Here is a 10,181-nt window from a genome sequence, read left to right as displayed (position 1 = left end):
CCTGGGCTACATAGTGAGTTCCAGGTCAGTCTCAACTACATAGTGAGACTCTGTCTAAAAAACAAAAACAAAAATCCAACCCCCTCCAAAAAAGAATAAATTTATCAATGATGAATTTAGTTAAATAGGTATTAATTCAGATAGATTTTAGAATAAAGAGAGTGAAGGCAAGGATCATGTTTAGCTTTATCTTAAAAGATTGAAGAGGATATCAGATAATGGAAAGGCATCCCTTGCTCTTGGGTAGGAAGAATCAACATAGTGAAAATAGCCATACTTCTAAAACTGCTATATAGATTCAATGCAATCCCAGTTGAAATCCCAGCAGAATACTTCACAGACTTTGAGAAAACAATCCAAAAATTCATTTGGAAGAAGAAGAGACCTAGAATAGCAAAAGCAATTCTAGGCAACAAAGACAAGGTAAGATGTATCAAAGTCCCCAATTTGAAATTATACTGCAAAGTTACTATGATAAAAACAGCATAGTACTGGTAAAGAAACAAACCTGAGGACCAGTGGTACAGATTAGAAGATGCAGAAACAACTCCAGATGCACTCAGGCACCTCATCTTTGACAAAGGAGCCAACCATCCTCACTGGAGGAAAGATAGCCTCTTTAACAATTGGTGCTAGAAAAACTAGGTTTCATCTCACCAAAGATTAAAACTAGACCTATATCTCTCACAGTGCACTAAATTAAAATCAAAATGGATTAAAGATCTAAATATTGAGGCTGGGCATTTAGCTCAGTGGTTCTGCTGCCTGCCTCACAAGCTCAAGATCCTGAGTTCAATCCCCGCTACAAAAAAAAAAAAAAAAAAAAAAAAAAAAAAAAAAAAAGAAACACTAAACCAGCTGGAAGAGAAGTTGGGTAGATCTCTTGAAGACATTGGCATAGGAAAAGATTTTATGAACAAAACCTCAGTTTTCAATTCACGATAGGTAAACCCTAAAGCAGTCCAATTAACGATCATCTGGAGTCTGGATAACGAAACTGTGTGTGTGTGTGTGTGTGTGTGTGTGTGTTAATAAAATGGAGTACTACTCAGCATAAAGAATGAGAAACTAGAGATATTTACAGCTAAATGGAATCACATTGGGGCCATACTCTTAAGTGAAATAAATAGGACACATGCGTAAATACTGAATAGTTTCTCTGGTGTGAGAAACTGAAAGTGCAAATAAGGACTAAAATGTATAATAGATAATGTGAAATAGGAAGAAAAGGTGCACAACGGAAGGGGAAATGGGAGGGGTACGGGAAAAGAAAGAAGGGAATGGAATTAATATTAAAAAAGAAAAAATGGAAACAAAGTTTTGTTGATAGGGAGGTGTGGAGTGGTTGAAGGAAGGGCAGGGGAATGGGGAAAAAATAAGAACCAAGATGCATTAATTAAAAGTCCAAATTTCCAGTGATGAATGTCATTCTATTGTATGCCTTAAATGTATGAATAAAATTAATTAAAGCTAGTGCAGATATTAAGATACCCATATTTTTAATAGGTACTAGACTTCTTCACTTGAATTTAATTAAAATGAAGGTTAACCAGGCAATGTTAGCTTTCTGACTACTAGAGAGTTTTTAAATTTGGAATTTTAATATATTTTCATGATTTGCTGATAACTGCTCACCTAAGGAGATCCTCTTATTTGATGGTCTAAGCATTGTTTTTTCATTTTGTGCTAATAACCCCTTTTCTGGAATATTTTCTACATAGTTATTTGTTTATCCTTTTGAGTCCGGTTATAACAGGTATTGTCATTCTAATACAATGCAGCCTCATATATCCAGAATGATTACAACAACTGAATTGGCCAATACATTAAAAAAGTCTAAAAAATTGTGCTTTTATATATTTAATATAATTTAACATAGATTTGTTTCTAGTAAGTCAATTAATGTAAACAATAATGCTAAATATATTGCACTGAGACTACTAGTTTTATTTTTAGTCAATGAAACTGCATAAATTTTTCAGAATTGTCAAAAATTCTAAATTAATGTTGTATAAATTAATGACATAGCATTTAGATTGTAAGTTCAAATATATTCTTTTTTTCCTCTTTTTCTATACAGCATATTCTTCTCTGGTTCCAGAAATAAATTGGATGAAGTTCTTTTCACCTTCTGTGAGACAAATTGAGTTTTCTTCTGTGGAAGCAAAGCCAATATATATATATATATATAATTTTTTTTTCTTTTATGCTTTTGAGCAACTCTGTTGAGTTATGGCATCATTGCTCACTAGGCTTTTATGGTAAAGGAAGTCAGGTGTGGAGAGACAAGACCTCATAAGGGGAGAGAATGTGGAGGGGGCACGAAATTATCCTTGGCAAGCTTGTGTTCTGTGGTCTCCCCAAGAAAAGGATGTATGGCCTATTGCAATAGGACATGGCCTAGGATAAGTGAACAGATTTGTGTAAGGTTCCAGCTAAGCCACTCTGAGTGGACATTAATTTTACTTGGCAGTTCATGCAATTACATTTAATCTTCATACCAGCTCTGTAAGGCAGGTATTATTACCTGAATTTTATTGGTGAAAGACATGTAGCTCAAAGAATAGATATAATTAATAGGAGACAGAATATTAAACTTAATCCTGGTTCTTTTGATTTTAATGGATACAGTCATGTCTTACCCAGCAACATCTTCCAAAGGTCCCCTTTATCATCAGTACAAATTGTTGCCATCTGGGTTAAGAGGAAATCTGTGCTTGTGAGGCCAGAAAGGATATGATGGTTCTCCTTTGTGACCAGTCTCAGGATATTGCTTTAGCTTCTGCAGCCATTAGACTTCTTTATAAAGTTCTCAACAGGAGGTCTGCTCCCTATTCTGTTCATGTGAAGAATGTCACTGTTTCAAATTAGACCATAATCTCCCAGAGGGCATGAGCCACATTTGTTTTACTTGGTACTTTATTTGAAGTGCTTCCCAGCAAATGCAAAGCATACCTACATTTGTGCAAAGTAGAATGAAAAATATTAAAAATACTTTTTATTTTAAAACAGCTTTTGGGCCGGGGATTTAGCTCAGTGGTTCGGTGGCCTGCCTCGCAAACTCAAGGACCCGAGTTCAATCTCCGGTACCAAAACAAAAACAAAACAAAAAACAAAAAACAACAACAAAAAAAAGCAAACCAGTTTTTAATTTACAGAATGATTTTGAAGCTATATACCTCACACTGAGTTCCCCTTATTATTTTAATTAATATTGGACATTTATCACAATTATTCAACCAATATTATTATCAAACAAATATCATGTATAATCTATTATTCATTACTTTTAAACTGAATATCCTTTTAATATTCTACTTTCCTACGCAGGATACCACATTATACTTAGGAGTAATGTCTCTTCTGGGCTATGGGAATTACATAGACCTTCCCTGTTTCAAGAATCCTAGAAATTTTAAAGACTTCATGTAAGATATTGCTATGGTTTGATTGTCCCTTCAAAATAATGTTTAAATTTAAGTGCTACTGTAGCTGAATTAAAAGGTGAGACACTAACAGGTGAGTAGGCCATGAAGGCTCCACACAAGGGTGGGACTGATGCCATTTATAAAAGGTCAAGTTTGGCTCCATTTTTCCTACTCTTGCTATACTTTCTAACCTCCTGAATCACAAGACTATTTCTGTTTCTTATGTTTACCCAGTCTCAAGTATTCTGTACATCAGTAAAAACGAACTTAGGTGGATATTTTGCAAAATTGGAGTTTGCCTAAGTTTTCTTTCTTATATTGTATTATAGTTATAACGTGTTTTGGAGAAGATAAACTCGGGTTAAAATGCCTTTTGCATTACATAATATCAAGGGTATACACTATCAGTATGACTTTTACATTTTTATTAGTATGTGTTTGCAGTACATAATAATTGCATTTCCTTTGTGGAGTTAGTACATGTACAAAACATTTTTTTCTTTTTTCATCCCCTTTCCTTTCTGTTCTTCTTCCCTCCCTTCATCTCTTAGTCTCCTTCCCATTTGACAAGAACTATCTCCCTATTTCTGATTTTCTGTCTTTCATTTTGCTTTTTATTTATATTTTGTGTTTCTCATATAAGAGAAACCATATGATAGCTTAGTGTCTATTTTATTTCACTTAACATTATGGATTATTGATATCAGTGTTAACTATGACAACTGGGTTGAGAAAGTGTTTTTAATATTTTTTCTTTTCAATCCTGTAGTATTTTTTATTTTAATGTAATACATATAGATATTAATAAAGTATCCTTTTATGAAAAATAAATTTCATAACATGATAATTAGAGAATAACAATAGTTAATGCATTGTGTATAATAATCTTAAAAGAATGGGTGAAACATTACTCAGGGTACAAGTCAAAGACAAAAAAGTTCTTACAAACACTAAACAAACATGCAATAGCACAAAATTTTCTTTACAAAGCTAAGAAAAACTAGTAGTATAAGTGAAACAAATTAGTATATATATTAACATAGTTTTGAAATGATGGAGCAGAAAGTACTGTGTGTAGCTATGTATAAATAGTGGTGCATTAGGCTCCTCCTCCTTTAGAGTGGTGTACCTACAAAGATTGTTTTGAATCTTTCTAATTGGAGTTTTTTAAATTTCTTTTTTTTGGTACTGGGGATGAAACTTGGGACCTTGAGTTTGTGAGGCAGGCAGGCAGTGAGGAGAACCACTAAGCTAAATCCCCGGCCCCCTCTAATTAGGAGTTTTATTCTTGCCAATTTATTTATTCAGTTATTTGTATTCATGTGCACATGAGTATTTATTTTATACTTTGGGTTAAAATGCTGCTGTATTTTCTTACTCAAATAATTCCAGCTTTGGCCCATGGGAGCCCTTTCAGTAGCTCTGTACCCTTTTGACAGTCTTGTCAGTGTGGGGTTTTGATTTGTGTTGAGCACTTTTGCAGGGAACAGGGAAAGGGGATGTTACTAGAACCTCTGCATCAGGTCCTAGTCTCCTGCAAGCCATGAAGCACAAGATGAATTAATTAATATGTAGACAGAAAGGGCCAGAGATTTAGCTCAGTGATTCCGCTGACTGCCTCGCAAGCACAAGGACCTTAGTTCAATCCCCGATACAAAAAAAAGAAAAAAATATATAGAAAATGAGACTTAGAGAAGAAGCTGAGCTTTGTCCTGATCAGTGCCGCCCTGGGAAGGAAAGACCCCAGACCTTAGCTTGCCACACCTTTATTCAGAACATCAGCAAAAACAAAAGTAGCAAATGACACAGAGGACAGCAGCAACGATCCTAGAACAATGAGGAACTGTGCAGATGATGATTTGGTTCCTCCCAGGAGGTCTCCAGCTGGTGAAGTCCTGCCCTGGAGCATCACGGCGTCACTAGACCATTGAGGTCTTAGCTGTGACCAGAGGTGAAAACAGAGTTATATCTTGACACGCCATTGCTGGCCTAGAGACAGGAAAAGTAGGCCCAATCATGATTTAATTTTGAAATGATTTTTCCCCAAAATCACATAGAATTGCTCCCGACACACTTTCTTATCTTTTGGAGTTATAAGATATTCCACACTCATCTTTTATACTTTCTGCCCAAGTCCTAGAATCATCCATTTCTCCAAGGAGTCCTAATGCCTTTATTGGAGCGTGGCAACAGAAATCAAGACCCGGGTCCTGGTTGTGCTCATTGCTACTGGGCTGTAATTGTTTCTAGGCTCTTCTCACACTGAGAGAATGAGAAGACATATGAATATATCTTTATTTGAGATCTATATATTTCTTCATATATATGTATGGTAATCTAAACATGAGTTTAAATTATCATATGTGAATCGTTCTAGGTTCCTTTCATTGCTTGTCTGAACATACCAATCAAATGTTGAGAAACTTGGTACTCACCATTCACCATCTATTACTTAATTGTTCAATTCCATTGTCCTTGTATAGTAATTTCAGAAGTGTTAACTTTTTCCCTTGTGGGAAACTACTTCATCAATTACAGTATGTATGTCTTTGGACTTACAACCTCTACTCATTTCCAGTGTTATTTAGACCAACAGGCTAATCCCCCATTTGATGATACAGCTTTTTTTAATCAATATATTTTTAGATTCCTTTGGTACATCTGCATACAATCTTGACATCTCGTGACCTCCTTAATGATTTTAAATATTTGTATACATTATAGTCACACCTTGTGTTGTAACATTCTATAGGCTTGAAAATTATACACTGTCATGTACACACTGTTACAGTATCATAACAAGTAGTTTCACCACTGTAAAAATCTCATACACTTTATATGTTCAATCCTACTGACTCTACTCCCCACCTGACCATATGGAAACCATGGATCCATATGGTTTACCAGCCCCATCATTTCAGAGAATTAAGTTGGATTTCATTAAGAAAATAAAAGAATGAATGAATGTGCATGGTTAGTAAGTCTACAATTATGAAATTACAATCCTATAAACATTATTATACAGTCAACAGGAGCAGCAGCAGCAGCACCATCTATAGCTAATTAAAGAGTCTCTTACTTTAGGAGCAGTTCTGATTCCTTTATTCTAAGGAACTGTTAAATTTTCTGCCACATGTCACTAAAATGTTTCTGTTTTGGTTCTTTTTCCAGTGCTTGATTTGCATATTCTGCTATACCTTGTATTAATTGTGTTCCAGACTCTCTGCACAGATAATTTTCTTTATCAGTTTAACATCTATTACATGAAATTTTCCATACTTCTTTTCACAGTTGTCCCAAGTTCAAATGCAATGTTTTGATTGCATATAGTCTCTAGCCATCTTTTTCATGTAATTCTTTCAGCTATATTTGAAGATCTGCAAAATACCAAATTCAGCTTTTTGTACCTTTGTGTAGCATGTTCTCATCTACGCTGCAGTGATAGGCTTGCATTTTTATTTTGTAGAAGTAAGAGAACTATTTGCCCAAGAAGGCACTACCTGAAAGTGTTCCACAAAAACACAGAATTTTTCTTCAGATATTTGTGATTTCCCACTGTGGTAGTTGGAATGGGTGATCCCAGAATCATTTCTTCCTGGCAAAACAGTGGTCCTGAGTCCCAGCCTAACCCTATTTCCCTCTCTCCCTTGAAACAAAAATTTTTTAAGTTTCTCAGGCACTACTCAAGGTTGCAGGCCTCCTGCCTCAGCCTCCCAGAATGCTGGCATTCGAGGTGTGCATCACCATGCCTAGCTCAGACTTCTCTCCTCTTTTGGTACTGTGGATTGAACTAGGAACCTCGCACTTGCAAGGCAGGTGGTGGCACCACTGAGCTAAATCCCCAGCCCCCAAAATATGGAACACTTCACAGATTTGCATGTCATCCTTGCCAGGGGCCATGCTAATTTCTGCATTATTCCAATTTTAGTACATGTACTGCTGAAGTGAGCACTCAGACTTCTCTTAAGGGTAACACTTGTTTGGTTTGTTTGTTTGTTTGTTGTTTGAGACAGGGTCTCACTACGTTGTTGAGACTAACATGGAACTCACTATGTAGCCCAGGCTGGTCTCAAACTCACAACCTCCTGCCTCAGCCTAACAAAATTGTCGGGATTAAGGCATGCACCACCATGCCCAGCTGCAAAGGCAACACTTTCTAAAGGCAAAATATGCTAACCCTGCTGAATCACTTCAGGATCTGTAATTTCAATGTACTTGTCCATGGACACGAGATATATTTTATAGACTTGGCTTCTGGGTTATCCATTTTATTCTATTCCCTTTCAACAAATGGGGATAGGGAGTGGTGGTGGTCTCAAACAGGGCTCCTCTAAAGACTTCTCTCTGCTTGGGGTTCTCAAATCCATCATTTTCAACTTTCCTGTCTACTTATTTCCTATATAGGCCCTTCATAGTGAGGCACATATCCCACTCTTACCGCCACTCATAAATAGAAGAGGAAGAGCTGGAGGTAGGGTTGACAGAGTACTAGAAATGGAGGAGAATCAAGCATTTACCTGTAAGGCAGTTTAGGATAATCTAAAAACTTTTTTTTGCTTCCTGACCCAAACATTTCTCTTCCTTATTCTGTCAAAGTGCTTTCCCCAAGTTACTTGAACTTAAAATCTTATATAAAATATTGGCACTGTTTAGATGCAGTATACATGAAAAGTTTAGCTCAGATTAATTTATCAGTTAAGCTGCAGTAATTTATCAGGGGGATACAGCATTCCTGAGGGAATAATATGCAAGACAGATGAGATTTAATGTGGGGAGAATGGTGGTTCTTACCTTTGGTAGTTATGAACTCCTTAGAAAATAGTTTAAACCTCCCCATAGAAACAGACATATAATGAAAATGACTTTTGTAGTTGGGAGTGTCCAAAAGTAAAAACTAGATGACAGTTTTGGTTATGCCCTTAAATTACCTATGAATAATACTGCACATGGTTTTGAAGTGTGCTGCTGTTTAGTAATGAGTAAGAATATTGAAACTTGATTTTTATTTTTAATCCAAAGATGAAATACAAAGAATGAATAAAGGCTGATATTTGACCCTTCAAAACATTCTACCTTTGAAGTAACTGTTAAATCTTTAAAGATAAATGGGAAATCGGTGTAAATTTTAAAGCTTGTCTATGTTCTAATAATAATTTATTATAAAGCCACTATATTATTAATACATACTAATACATTTATGGTTTAGGATTAAAAAATAGTGACAAGGCAAGGTCCTAAAGTCAGAATATAAGTTACATTTGTGTAAAATGAGTTTCCACTGTATACATTCAAATAACTCATGATTTGGAGCAGTTGTCCTTTCAGATGGCGAGAAGCAGAACAGCTGGGAAGGGGTAGGAACTAAAGGTGAAGAAAATGTGGCAGAGAGTAGAAGGCGATGTTAAGAGGATTATGGTGAAGCCCTCTACTACCTGTAAATTTTGCTTGGGTCAGCCCCCTCTTTCTTTTGAAAATTCCCTTTGTTCCCTTTTCTCTCCACCCTCCAACCTCTCTCCCTCCTCCCTTTCCCTCTCCCTCCCCTCCCCCTCTCCCTCCTCTTCTCCAGTGAGCTCCCTGGCCTCTCAGCACTCAGCAAGTGAGGTCAAAGGAAGTGGCCAGTTGGATAAAGAGCAAGCATCAAGCAGCCTTATCACCACTTTCCTGACTCTTCTGGGGTTTATTGTTATTTTCTTATGCATAGTTTCTATGAGACAGCTGTATTTTCAGCTGGAGAAGTTTGTGACCTTCAGGACAGAATAAAAAAAAAATCCATTAAAAGAGGCAGTGAAGAATTTTAAACATCAGAATTTCTTTAAATAGCATCAACTGTAGCCAATTCCAATGTTTTCTACAAAATCTTCCCCAGCTGAATAGAAGGTAAATAACAATTCTCTGGTCTATCTCACACTTTTTGGTACAGGGTTATGGATGATAAATGTTCTTAGTATCTAGTGAGATTATTCATTTATTCACTTGCTAAGTTAGTCTGCATATTTGTTGAAAGTTAATTGCTGACTTAAAAGTTCTGACCATCACAAAAGCTATAATCTCTCTATTGGTACATAAAAGGACATCTTTACCTCTTTGCCTTTTTCCTCACTTGGTAAAACAAAGAAAGGGAAGGGGGAATACAATTTAGCTAGGTATTTATTTACAATAAAGATTCCATGAGATAATCATTACTTAGTACATGCAAACAGTTTACTTTATGTTAGTTTTACTTCCTTCCTCTAGATGAACACAAGTACATTCCAGATGTTTCTATTCCTATTAGCATCTACTACTCATTACTTAGAATCCTGTTGGGGACAAGAAGGGATAGTGTGGGAAGCCAGCCATGGCCCATTGGCTTTTTGAAAGATAACATTTGTTCCTCTTTAAGGACTGCACGTGTTAAACTTGTTTCTGACCCTGCACGAGAGAAACTCAGATAGCCAAAGATCTATAGGAGTCAGGTACTTCCTGTTAAAGATCTGACGTTAGCTGTAGGAGTCAGGTGTTTCCTGTTGATGTGCCTTTAAAAGGCTGATGCTTGTTTGCAATAAATGTCGCCTTGATCAGACTCTTGTCTTGGTGTCCTTCCTTTGTCTCTGCCCCATCTCCACCCCGCTGCTCTTTCAGGTTTGAGGCACTGCTGGACAGTGCTCTGCGTCGCCGGCTCGCGACAGGATAGGACACAAATATTCATGCTGAAGTTAATGGGGAATTTCACAAAGGAAAAGTTGAGCATGGAGTAGTTCACAGCTAGCTATG

General features: G+C 36.4%; 1 non-coding gene across 1 annotated transcript; it reads right to left on the bottom strand.

Annotated features, from left to right (window-relative positions):
- Positions 1-7,277: 7,277 nt before the first annotated feature.
- Positions 7,278-7,380, bottom strand: LOC117286431. The gene has a single exon (XR_004517601.1). It is a non-coding gene; the product is annotated as a U6 spliceosomal RNA (small nuclear RNA).
- Between the last annotated feature and the right edge of the window lie 2,801 nt (positions 7,381-10,181).

This window comes from Fukomys damarensis, unplaced genomic scaffold (assembly GCF_012274545.1).
Source record: "Fukomys damarensis isolate Sample0158 unplaced genomic scaffold, DMR_v1.0_HiC HiC_scaffold_16, whole genome shotgun sequence".
Taxonomy (NCBI): domain Eukaryota; kingdom Metazoa; phylum Chordata; class Mammalia; order Rodentia; family Bathyergidae; genus Fukomys; species Fukomys damarensis.
The sequence above is the reverse complement of the archived record's forward strand: the minus strand, read 5'-3'. Positions and strand labels throughout refer to the sequence as shown.